Source organism: Saccopteryx bilineata, chromosome 5, assembly GCF_036850765.1.
Source record: "Saccopteryx bilineata isolate mSacBil1 chromosome 5, mSacBil1_pri_phased_curated, whole genome shotgun sequence".
Classification (NCBI taxonomy): Eukaryota; Metazoa; Chordata; class Mammalia; order Chiroptera; family Emballonuridae; genus Saccopteryx; species Saccopteryx bilineata.
Window position 1 is genome coordinate 1,578,521 of NC_089494.1, and position 13,205 is coordinate 1,591,725.

General features: G+C 51.8%; 1 long non-coding RNA gene across 1 annotated transcript; it reads right to left on the minus strand.

Annotated features, from left to right (window-relative positions):
* Positions 1–1,104: 1,104 nt before the first annotated feature.
* On the minus strand, positions 1,105–4,189 carry LOC136338630 (uncharacterized). The gene is made up of 3 exons (XR_010731988.1): positions 3,881–4,189; positions 2,775–2,880; positions 1,105–1,334 (listed from the first exon to the last, which is right to left on the minus strand). It is a non-coding gene; the product is annotated as an uncharacterized lncRNA (long non-coding RNA).
* Between the last annotated feature and the right edge of the window lie 9,016 nt (positions 4,190–13,205).

A 13,205-nucleotide genomic window follows, 5' to 3' on the forward strand; every position in this document is an offset into this window, starting at 1 on the left:
TCAGCTCTCCCCAGACACCCTGGGAACCAACAAGCTCCCTTCAGGGTCAACATTTCAGGTGTTTCGGACACAAACCCAGGCAGAGAAACCTCCTGCCCAAGCAGGTGCCCGGCAGCCACGGCGCGCTGGTCACCTCCTGTGTTTCCTCCTACGAGCGCTGCTTCATGGCGGCTTCCGTCGGTGCGAGTTCGGAGCCATCGACACGGACGGGTATGTGCGCTTCTCTGTATTAAATTAGCTTTCAATGAGAGATTTCTTTTTTTCTTTAAAACTACATTTCACGGCAATTTTCCCTCAAAAGCCCTTCCTCGCACCTGCTCTGAGCTATTCAGCCCCTCTCCCTGAGGCTTCCGGCAACGAGAAGCCTGAGCCCTCATTTAAATCAGAAACACAATATTTAAAGAATAATTTCCCTTTAAAATGATGTATAAATAACGGCGCGCTCGGCAGCTGCTAGGAAGAACACGGCAGCTCTTCACCGGCAGATACACGAGTCTTCAGAGCGCGCCCTGCGGGGGCAGAGTCAGGTACGTCCCGGGGCCTCGTGAGCGCCGTTGGGGGTGGGGAGAGGAAGGGGGAGAGGGTGTGTGTGTGTTCTCGGGGTGCGCACGCGGCGACCAGCCTGGGACCCGAGAGTCTGATCACTCGGATGCCCGTGGGGAGGGGCGTTCTGGGCAGAGGAGGGCCGGGAGAAAGAGGCTCCCTTCCGTCCTACCCCCACCCCTTTCATAGCCTGTGAATTGTGTTCCAGGGTGAATTATGACCCCATGAAAAGTTACTTTGATTTTAAAAAAGGCAAGCCTTGTGAAAAGGAGATCACGTTTTCTCTGGTTGGTCATTCTCAACTCTTGTTTCCTTTTCACGGTTTTTTCTCACCTAAAAAGGAGGAATCCGAAAATGACACCCCCCCCCCGCCCCCAGCTCCACCTGCCATGTCAGGGCGCAAACTTCGCGACCTTGAGGCATCAGGGCATGTTTTATGGTAGTGAGGAGAAAGAAAGCTAACCGTTTCTCACGTTAAAAATAGGTAGGGAGGTACATGCTAGTGACATGCTGGTTGAAATTCCCAAACTGTCAATTAAAAAAAAAAAAAGGTATATTTAAGCTGTGAAACACCTCATGACAATTTCTCCAAGAAAAGTAAATGCAGAATTCTCATACGATCCCGCAATCCCACTCCTGGGTGTGGAACTCCCAAAGCAGAGTTCGGAGATGTTTGTATTCCCAGGTTCACGGAGGCGTCACGCACAGCAGCTGAAGCCACCCAGGTGTCCGCCGGCTGGTAAACAGATGACAAAGTGTGGTCCGTCCTCACGACGGAACACGGGTCAGCCCTGAAAGGGAAGGGAATTCTGGCGTAGGCTACAACGTGCTGACCGTCGGGGACGTCTCAGCAGTGAAGTGAGCCAGACCCAAAGGTCAAACACTGTACGATTCCCCTTATGTGAGGGCCGAGAACAGTCGGTGGGGGCAGGGGAGGGAGGGAGCCCGGGAAGGGCGTGATTAGTGGGGACAGAGAGAGGGTCAGCCTGGGTTGATGAAAACGTTCTGGGGGGGAGGGTGGTGGTGGTCGCACAGCGGTGTGAAGGTATATAACGCCCTGAGCTGTGCACCCCCAAAACGGCCCACTTTGCATATGAACATTTTACCACCATCTTTAAAATGTGTACTTGGTGATCAAAGTGATTCATTAGGCTCTTCCCCAAAGTGTAAAAAGGCAGGCGTGAGGTCACAAACCCGAGGGACAGAGCAACGTCGCGCCCACCGGGCGACCTGCCACCCTCCTGCACTGCTCTGTCTCCTCCCCACGCCCCACGTCCCCACGCCCCCTCCCCCACGTCCCCACGCCCCACGTCCCCTCCCCCACGTCTCCACGCCCCACGTCCCCACGCCCCTCCCCCACGTACCCTCCCCCACGTCCCCACGCCCACGTACCCTCCCCCACGTCCCCTCCCCCACGTCTCCACGCCCCACGTCCCCACGCCCCATGTCCCCTCCCCCACGTCTGATGTTCAAAGTTCTAGAAGTCTCCAGCTGTTGGGGGGCGGGGGAGGCACTACATAGGTCACCTCTCCTCCCTCCACTGCCTTGGTCCCAGGGGACACAGCTGAGGTACACGGTATCAGAAACCGCTCTGCTGGGAATCGGAACGCCAGGAAGCCATTGTGTGCGAGGAGGCCGTGGGAACACCCCTGCCCGCCCGCAGAGACCTCGGGAGCTGTGAGGGACAGCGTGGTCACAGTGAAGACACATTCAGGCCCTGCTGGGGGCTCAGTGGGATCTGACAGCTTCTGTCCGGGGCTGTGCTCGGAGGCCAGCCAGAGGAGCCTCGGTGGCCTTGCTCCTTCAGCCTCTGCGGGGGGGGGGGGGGGGGGCATTCCATGGCGTGGGGGTGAGAGCATTGTGGAACAAGACACTGCCTGGGGTCCCCAGGGCCAGCCATCAGCAGAGCGGTGCTATGGGAGAGCCTGACATTCACAGTGTCTGGGGTCAGCCAGGGGACCTGTGTGTGTGTCACCTCAGCGAGGAGGACACTAAAGCTCAGAGGTCAAGGGCCACCTGGAAGGGGCTGAGCCCGGATGTAAGTCCCCTGGTCCCTTTTCACCAGTGGCTCCACCCCCTGGAGTTCCAAAGCGAGTCCCATTTCTCCCCGGGGCCTCATGGCTCTGGGAGGGGTGGTCTATGGTGGGGGTGGGGGGGAAGCAGTCACAGGGGCAGGGGAGGGGCCCTGAGAAGATTAGAACGGGGCAAGGGGCCACTGGATGCTGACTCACCTCCCAAAGGCAGGAGGCACAGGTCACATCGCCAGGTCGGGCGGTGAACAGACATTGTGGAGAATATAGTGCCCACCAACACTGGACAGCCACCGGAGGGTTCTGTCTGGAAAGAGGCGTCATGCTTGCATTAGGGGAAAAGGAGTTAGCCGACTGACTCCTGTCCCCCTGCGTCGAAGGATCAAGCCCTGGTCTCTCCCGCGGGGACTCTCCCTGCCCTGCGGGTCATCAGCAGGAGGCCTATTCCTCCAGGAAGCCTGCCCTCTGAGTGCTCAGGGTCCTCAGGTGCCACCCGCACTCTACAGACTGGGCATGAAGTCCTGGGAGGGAGGTGACCGCTCCGCGCCAGGTGTCCCCACGGGAAGACCCCTCCTGGCAGCGGCATCTGTCATGCTCCTCTGTGCATCTGAGAGGCGGGTGGCACCAACCAGACAGGCAGTTGAAGCACAGGATCGATTCCGAACTCTTGGCTTTAACATCGATCGATTCAATTCAGGGCTTTTGGACACAAATATAAAATGGGAACAAACACCAGAAGATAAAAACCTTGGCTAGAAACTTTTCTCATATAGCACTCACAGCGGGATGCACGGACGTGGTTCACTTTGGTGGGGACTCGGCACACCTTCCCCGGGGCCACCGGGGCACGAAAACAATGTAATATAGCCATTCAATTTTCTACAGAATCAAGTGAGCAATTAAACCGAGAATGTTTGGAAACAGATATTAAATTCTAAAGAGAATTGCTATTTAAACTTTTAACTTTTTTCCCCCCCCCCCCGAGCAACAGAGAGAGAGACTAGAGAACAGTGAGGAAGTTTCTCTTGAATGTCAGCGAGGAAATTATCAAAATTGAGGTCAAGTGCCCTTTGGGGGTTCTTTAAATGAGTCGGTGACCTTGATAGGGTCCTAGAAAGCAGGAAGGGCGTGAGGATCGTCTGCGGGGGGCCGTTTGTCGGCTTTTGTCCCAATTTTCAGACCTAGCGATATTCAAACGATTCCTGGCACATGTGTTGTGGGTTCTCAGCAGCCCTGACTGCCCTGAGCTGAGGTTTCTAGAAACAGAATCCCTCCACGGCAGGAGAAACCTGCAGAAACACTCTCACCCCAGCGGCGTCTTCATTCATCTCACGGTTCTCAGTGAGCACAGCGAACGTGCCACCTGTTGGGCACACGGAGCCCCCAGAATTCAGCAGCAGGCGTGATGGACAACACCAGGTCCCCGGAGTCTACCTTCCAGGTTCAGACGCCTCCGAGGACTCCAGGCGACTCCTGCGGGGAATGCGGTCCTTGGACCCCTGTCCTTGTTAGAAGAGGCCCAGGCTCCAGCTCCAGCTCCGGTGTGCCCCCCCCCCCCCCCCCCCCGTAACCTCTCCTGTGAGCGCAGCGTCAGCCTAGAATATCGCCAATCTCACAGGACCGTGAGCTCTAAGAAAGCCTTTGGCGTCTACTGGTTCAGCCCAACAGGTCTGACCCGTTCATCCGGCTTCTCCGGGGCTTGGGTGGTGTGCACGCCTACACGCGGTGGGAATTTTATCAAGGAAATGCTTTAGATGTGTGATGAATCGTTGCGGAAATCTGCTATTTGTGCCGACTACAATTCACCTTACGCTGAAGTGTGCCAAAGGTCACACAGGGACAGATAAATCAGATATCACATGTGTGCAGACCCCACACGGAGATCCGTGCTTGTCGTTGGAAACTCTGCTGGAAGGAGGGATGTGGGTAATGAATCTCCATCGGAGGAAAGCATGGTCTGAAAATTGAAAGTGCTTTCTTAAAAAATGGACAAAACAAAAACACTCCGGAGAGAACAGCGGACAGAGCTTTGCGTGGATGTCCTTCGGGAAAAGAGGTGACGCCTCATTCTAGGGGATTCCGCGACAGAGCTGGGACCCTGTGGTTGGAAGTCACAGAGAAGTGTGGCTTTTTGTTTGTTTGTTTGTTTGTTTGTTTAACTTGGTTTAAAGGAACTCTAAGATCTGAGCTGTCTGACACAGAATAGATCTTTGCCTCAGGACGTGGTGGGCACCACATCTGTATCCTTCTAGAGCAATGGTCCCCAACCTTTTTTGGGCCACGGACCGGTTTAATGTCAGAAAATATTTTCACAGACCCGCCTTTAGGGTGGGATGGATAAATGTATCACGTGACCGAGACAAGCGTCAAGAGTGAGTCTTAGACGGATGTAATAGGGAATCGGGTCATTTTTTAAAAATAAAATATCGTTCAGACTTAAATATAAATAAAACGGAAATAATGTAAAGTTATTTATTCTTTCTCTGCGGACCAGTACCGATCCGTGGCCCAGGGGTGGGGACCACTGTTCTAAATTATTCCCCTCACCTCGTAAATTCAGCCACTTCCTTCGACTGGCTCCTTCTCTTCAGGCTTTGAAAGGGTTTGTCCCCCAGAAACTTCACCCCTCCCTTCTCCGCTCGGCACCCTCAAGCTTTCTGTTCCCCCTCACAGTCCAACTTCTTAAGTTGTCTCCTCTCTGCTTTCTCCCATAATCTCACTCCAACCCCATTGCCTCATGGCTCCTCGGAGATGGCCTTCCCCTCGGACTCCTTAGGAATCCAAGTAGCTAAGTCCAAGGACACCTCAGTCCTCGTCATCGACCCGGGGCCCCGCCCTCCCAGGCCCCGCCCTCCCTTTGGAAAGTCTCTCCACCCGTCTCTCCCAGGGCCGCACCCAAGTCAAGTCCCCTTCCCTCCGGCTCTGCCTCCCGGACAGCTCACCCCTCCCGCACGAGGTGGCCCACGTAAGGCTCCTCGGGGGTCGGCGCAGGGTCATCTCCTCTCCTCACTCTCCGGAGAAGCTCGTCCATTCTTCCCTGGGGCTCCCGTCACCACCTGCACGCCTGGGACCCCCACGTTCCTATGTTCAGTCCAAACGTCTCCTATGCGTTCCAGACGCTACGACAACAGCCTGCCCGATGTTTGCAAGTGAATGCTGCACGCCTCTCAAATCTGTAGTGCCAGTCCCAACCCCGACCTCCTAGACATGATTCTCTTTTAGGATCACTATCTGCCCACAGGGCTCCTTGTCTGGTGCTCCCTTTGCACACTCGGCTCCGGGCAGCCCGAGGCCTTCCACAGCAGGGGTCCCCAAACTTTTTACACAGGGGGCCAGTTCACTGTCCCTCAGACTGTTGGAGGGCTGAACTATAAAAAAAAAAGCTATGAACAAATCCCTATGCACACTGCACATATCTTATTTTAAAGTAAAAAAAAAAAAAAGGGAACAAATACAATATTTAAAATAAAGAACAAGTAAATTTAAATCAACAAACTGACCACCATAGTATTTCAATGGGAACTATGCTCCTCTCACTGACCACCAATGAAAGAGGTGCCTCTTCCAGAAGTGCAGCGGGGGGGGGGGGGGGGGGGGGGGGGGGGGGGGGGGGGGGGGGGGGGGGGGGGGGGGGGGGGGGGGGGGGGGGGGGGGGGGGGGGGGGGGGGGGCTGGGGCAGGGGCAGATAAATGGCCTCAGGTGGGCCCGCATGCCGGCCCACCGGCCAATTAGTTGGGGACTCCTGTTCCACAGAATGTTCCTCCTCCCAGGAGGAAGGGGTTGGTCCCTGCTCGCCCTCTTGTGTGTGATGGTCAACACAGAACAGGAGATCTGTCCTCTGAACAAGACTTGGGTGCGCCATGAAGTCTTGTTAACTGCAGACACGTGGCTGTACAGCCGGTGTCTGGACCCTCTGCATTTGGCACAGCGGGAATCCACCCCCGCACGTGCCCGGCCCCAGGCCCGGGCCACCAGCCTCCGCTCTCTCTGCCTCCGTGACTTTGACCGTTCCAGATCCCTCCGTGACCGAGTCCTTTCCCTCAGCAGAGCGTCCTCAAGGTCCCTCCAGGCCGGCACAGGTGGCAGGACGTCCTTCTGCCTCCAGGCTCAGCGCTACCCCCTGGTGGGCGCGGGGAGCCACGCTTTCTTCCTCCACTGCCCTCACAGCGGACGTTCAAGGTTGCTACCCACCCCCACTCCTGTGGACAAACGTGGGGGGGCATTTCTTTGGGAGACTGGCTTTATTTCCTCCAGATACCCACCCGGAAGCGGGACTGCGGGAGCACGTGGCAGCCCTCAGTTTGTCTCTGCAGGAACCACCGTGCTGGTTCCCACGGGAGCCGCGCTAACTTACAGTCCCACCCGACCGTGCCCCGGGCTTCCCTGTTCTCCACACCTTCGCACACTCGTCTTTTTAGGGGGTCGTAGCCTTCCTGACAGGTGTGCGGTTGTGTCTCATTGTGGTTTTGAGGTCCATTTCCCTGACGACTAATGAAGTGAAGCCTCCTTCCACGTCTCCTTGGGAGAAGTGTCTGTTCAAGTCTTTTGCCCATTTTATTTTTATTGTGTGTGTGTGTGTGTGTGTGTGTGCGCGCGCGCACGCACACGCGTTAATGAGTTGTATGAGTTTCTGGCATATTTTGAACCATAGCCCTTGATCATAGACAGGATTCGCAGGTGTTGTCTCCTCTCCCGTGGGCTGCCTTCCCACTCGGTGCAGGGGCTCCTCTGCCTTGCGGAACCCTTTTCCCCCCGACGGGGTCCCCCGTGTCCATTCTTCCTTTCGTTGCCTGTGCTTGTGGTGTTGTAGCCAAGAAGTCATTTGCCAAGATCCGTGGTCGTGAAGCCAGCCTTCTCGGATTTTTTCTTTTCTTTTCTTTTCTTTTCTTCTTTAGTTTCAGATCTTACTTTTCTGTGCTCAGTTCACTTCGAGTGGGCGCTTGTGTGCGGTGGGAGGGGTTAGGGTCCGGTTTCATCCTTCCGCACCTGGAAAACGGGTTCCTCCGCCGCCGCCTGGTGAAGACACGATGTTTTCCTGCCTTACTGACTGAGGCTCTGTAAGACACGTGGAAACCGGAGCGTGTGATGGCTCTGGCTTTGCTCATCCGTCCCAAGATCGGAATCTGGCTGTTCATGGTCTTTTGTGGTTCGGTGTGAATTTTAGGACGGGCTTTTCTCTTTCTGTAAAAAAAAAAAAAAAAGCCGTTGTGGTTTTGATAGTATTTTTCACTGAACCTGTAGATGGCTCTGGGTGACGTGGAACATCTAACAAGATGAAGTCCATTAATTTGTGGCTGCTGTAATTTCTTCCGTCGTGTGTTGCGATGTTCGGCGTACAGCTCTTGTATTTCCTCAGTTAAATCTATTCCTCGGCACTCTCTTCTTTCTGTTGCTGTGGGAAAATGGGGCTGCTTTCTTAATCTCCTTTTCAGCTGGTTCATTGTTCGAGTATGGGAACCCAACAGATTTCTGCGTGTTGATGCTGCGCCCCACAACGTTGCTGAATTCCTCTTTTGGTTCTAACAGTGGTTTTGATGGGTCTTAATAGTTTTCTACCTAGAAGATCATGTCATCAGCAACGGAGACCGTTTTGCATCTTGCTTTCCAATTTTAATGCCTTCCCCCCCCTCCCCCCGAATCGCCTCCTTCCATATCTTAACGTAAATATCACAGTGTCCCTTCCTCAGACAGGTCTTTCTCTCTGTGGCTTTCGGCCATGGCGCCATATTAACTTTTGTCACAGTACCTTTCCCAGTTAATGAAATGACACTTACTAGTTTTGTTTACTTGTGCGGTGGACAGAATAATGACCCCTGTCACTAGCTCCCCTCCTCTCACCAAAAAAAAAAAAAAAAAAAAGAATAAAAAAATAAACAGAAGAAGGAGGACCCAGAGCTATGGCAGGAACCATCAACCCTGTCTGGTTGCAGAATTCTTTCCGCTCAGGGTGGAAGGCAGCTGATTGGCTGAGAGGGTCACCATTACCGTGTGTGTGAATCCATTGCCTCTCTCGCTGGCTAAGTGCAGGAACACCCCAAAGCGTGAGGAACACTGTCATGGATTGTTCTAATGCTTAAGGGACATAATTTCAAAGGCAAAGAGAGCTACAATTTTAGTGACAAATCATTGCCCCCGGGTCAACCTTAAACGCCGCATTCGGGTAGAGACCGTCCAGCCCGATTTAACAGGAGGCTCGACTAAACAAACAGTGAGCACAAGTCAGAGAAGTGTCCCACTCACTAATGAGAGGGCCAGCAAGGTGATTAAGCCGGCACAAAGAGCATTTGGGGAACTGGGTATTGAGGAGCAGTGGAAAAAGAAGGATGCAATACGATTGTTAAGTTACACGGAAAATTGGTGAACGTCCTACAGGAGGTTTGGAGCCCTCTTTTCTAGAAGTCAACTGAAAATCAGGAATCATCTACACACCTACTGAGCAAAAGCGCACAAGTTTGCTCCAGACTCCACAGTCTTGGCCTCAAACATAGCTGTGTTCCATTAAAGAACTAAATAACCCTCAGGCGGGCCTATTAGACACCGCCCCATGTGACACCGAAGAGACAGAGGCCACCTTCTTGCCTTATTAACAAGGCTCTTAAAAATAATTTTTCTTAGCAGGAGATTAGACAAGTGGAAATAAAATTACCATTAATGCAAAAGATATTACTGACAAGAAGATCATTCAAAGGGAGTCGCAGAAGCCCTTGGGGCTAGTGACAGGTTGAACTGGTCACCCCAAATTCTTATGTTGAAGTTGTAACCCCCCAGTATCTTAGAATGTAGCTATAATCTGGAGCTGGGTCTTTAAAGAGGAGATCAAGTTAAAAGAGGTCACTAGGGTGGGGCCCTCATCCACTGTGACTGGTGTTCAGTAAGAAATGGTGATCAGGACACAGACACGCACAGAGAACAACCACGTGGGGCCCCTACACTCTCAGGAGAGGGGTCTCAGGAGAAACCACCCCTGCAGACACCTCAGACTGTGAGATAATGAACGTCTATTGTTTGAGTCTCCCAGGATGCAGTGCTTTGTTACACAGCAAGCCTAGCTGACTAATACAGAGTGGGTCTCCAAGCAGAATGAATTAGGGCCAGCGCGTCTGACAATGGAGAGAGCTCCAGAGGTGGTGGGCTGAGATGTATACACACTCCCTTCACAACCCCCTACACACATCACCCTCAGTGGGGCCTTCCCTGCCACCACCCACACCAATGGCTCTGACCCTCAGGGCCAGTTCCCTAAGTGACATGAAGACATGACAAGTCAGCTATACCCCGAGCCAAGGATCCAGAGGGTACAAAAGGCAGCAGCTTTCCACTAACAAATGTAAAATGTTACAGAAGCAAGACTGCTCATATTTGGAAGACCATACATAAAACATCTGGCAACATCTTCCCCAGAAACATGCAGGATCTACGTAAAGAAAATGATCAAACGTCCCTAAGGACGTACAAGAGACTTATTTAAATACAGACACATCTTGTCTCCAGAGGTGAAGATGTGCTCCGTGACTTGGGAAGTCCCCAGACTAAATATGAAAATTCAACCCAACTCAATTAATATCGCGAGAGAATTCTTTTTTTTTTTTTTTTTAACTTGGGAAGTTGATTCTAAATTTTACTGGAAGCATAAATAGATAATAAATGCCAACAAATTAATGAAAATTAAGACTATCAGGGGAGACTTTCCTTATTGTCAGTAAATCAAACTACAGAGCGATATTAATCAAACAATTAGATGCTGGCACAGAAATGCACGAACCGATCAATAGTAGAGACAGACAGCTCAGCACGTCCTACAACATGGCCACTTATTATATATAATATGGAGGCATTTCAATTCCGCATGGAAACCGTTTGTTAAACAGAGTTGTGTAATAAGCTTTACCACTTGAAAAACAGACCCCCCCCATCCCTGTTCATCTCACGCAAAAATAAATTCCTGATGAATAAAATATCTCAACATTCTTAGCCATACAAAAGCTGAAGCAAACAGAGGAAAGTAAACTTTTATAATCCTGGGATCAAGAAGGTCTTCCTAATGAGGACCTGAAATCCAAAACCGATAAAAGAAAATATTAACAGATCTAGCTCTACGCACCTTCTAAACTTTTGAAGAGTTCACAGTTGAAATGACCGATGAGGAGAAAACATCAGAAATAATCACAACGGGGAGGCGCCAGATTCTAAAACCCTAAGAAAATTTTGCAGCTTAAAATCTTGACTCAGAAGGTCTACTGAAAAGCATGCATACCAAAAATTGCCAGGAAGGTTTTATAGATCAATAAGAAAAATTTAGAAATCTGTTGGGAGAAGTGGACAATGGAAGAGCCATCTGGGGCCTTGCAAATGTTCCAGTCTTGACCGGGGCGTTGGTTCCCCGGGAGAAAAGTCAGCGAACACGTTGAAAAGTCGTTAAACGTGTGTAGCCATCGGTCAGGCTCTCCCAGGATGGGTGTATTTCGTTACTGGACTGCATAATGTTAAACCTCAACAGCAATGGCTTCAAAGAGTAGAAGGAAACTCCAGAGACCATTCGGAGAAGAGAGAACGTACAGTCCCCGGGCTCCAGGTGCTCAGTCTCACCGCCTCTCACCCCCGGGGGTCTGTTCTCACCTCTGCCTGGTAACCGTCTTCAGTCTTCCTTGGGTTCTCCAAAATGTCACCCCAAGAGAAAGCCACAGTGAGTGGCCATGTCCTGTGGGTCTGCCTGTATTGGGAGGAATGACTGGGCCCAGCATGCGTGGTTGACGGCTTCTGCTGGGATGTCACACATTCCTGCTTTTAAACATTCCCTCGGCTGTGCCTGCCACTGAGACTTCTCCCTAGATGACCGGGCCATGCTCCTGTTTGGGCCTCCAGCCCCTACCCTGTCCCTCTCTTTCCTAGGGCTCTCCCCAGAGTCAAGTGTATTAATGGAGCAGACAACTGCGATTTGTAGTATTAGTAGTGTGTGTGTGTGTGTGTGTGTGTGTGTTTCACACTAACCTAGGGTACTGTGGGCTCTGAGAAAAAAGATGCCTATTAAGAAGGGCTGCTGGTAGCTAACTAGGCTCAAACTGAAAAATAAACAAAACAAAAACAGAGCCCAGCAGCTGTTTCTGCACAGGGGACTCTCATGCAAACTGCACCTCACAGCGAATCCTGCACTGAACTGTCCGCCTGCTCTGTGGTTCTGCCACCTGAGCCAGCCCTTATAAAGGAGCTCCTGGGATCTTGCTTCGAGCAATAGGACTGAGGCTTTCCACATCCTCCAATGACCCATCAGAGCAGCTCCATTCTGACCAGTCAGAAAAGGGCCCTTTGGACCAATCAAATCATGAGGATCTGGAGTCCTTATTTGCATGAGGACAAACCAATCAGGGACCAGGGGCGGGGCTCCTGTCTGTAAACCAGCTCCCCTGGAGCTCTGTGAGCACACTTGATGCTGGCAGTTGAGATATTTTGCCCTGAAAAGTTTCCTTCCTCACCGCTCCCTAGATTGGGGATTCCTGTTGGCATTGAATTGGCAGCAACCACCATTGGCTGACACCAGGAAAATCAAGAGACAGCTGTGACTCACCCACCGGTCGGAATCCAGGAAAATCGGCATTTCTCCAAGGGCCATTGTAATGAAGAAACTGACCCTTGGCAAGGGGTCCAGGGAGAGGTTCCCACCTGGAAGAGCAGAGTTGAGGCCGCGTGGTCCAGCCAAACTCCAGCTCCAGAAACTCGCTCAACTCAGAGCATCTGGGTGCTATTTTTAAGAAAAATGGCGTTTTAATAGGAAAGGTATCTTTTCTTATAACTTCAGGCCCCATTTGACAGAGAAGAGGAGGTCCTGGGGTGGCCCAGAAGTCTAAGCATCTCTCTCCATTTTCAGAGAAACCAGGTGATCTGTGTTACCTGCACGTCATCCTTTTGAACCTCTCAGGGCAAAGGCGTGTCTATAATGCTAAATAACAAAACTAAAGGAATATTAAATACTCCACCTAGCATGTTATTACGAAGTCTGTACACATCTCTCGAGTGTGTATAATCTCATAAGTGCTCTACCGGCAGATATTATCATAGAAACTCTATATGTATTAAAACAGGGGCTCTGAAATGTAAGATTCTTGTCTGAGACCACACAGTAAGTGCAAGAACCAGACATAACTAAGCGTTAACAGAGCTCCCTGGCCCACTGCTCAGGGGACACTGAGGAAGTCTGTGGCCTCAAGGACCTCCGAGGAAATGCATATTATTAGAGGGAAGTTCAGATGCATGTGGACCCTGTCGACCCTCAGAGCTGACCCCATGGAAGAGTCAAAGCCATCAGCATTATTGTTGGACGTCACTTGGCCATAGCGAAAGTCACAGTGCATCTGTCCCTCCATGTCAGAACCAGTCCCAGAGGCTTGCCGAGAAGGTGGCACGTCCCAGAGACACCTGACGGGGAGTGGAGCCATGTCTCCCTGCTTTGTGCCTCCATCCTGGGTCGGCGATGGGCTGTTCCTTCCCGCTCCCGAGGGAGTGTAGTCCATTTCAGCGTTGCATTCTCCCCAAGACACGCTGAGACGAGCTTCCATGCTTATGAAACCATGAATTATTAAAAAGCACTCGGGAATTTTGTGTTCCATTTATACGAATCAATGAGCACAGGGCTACGTT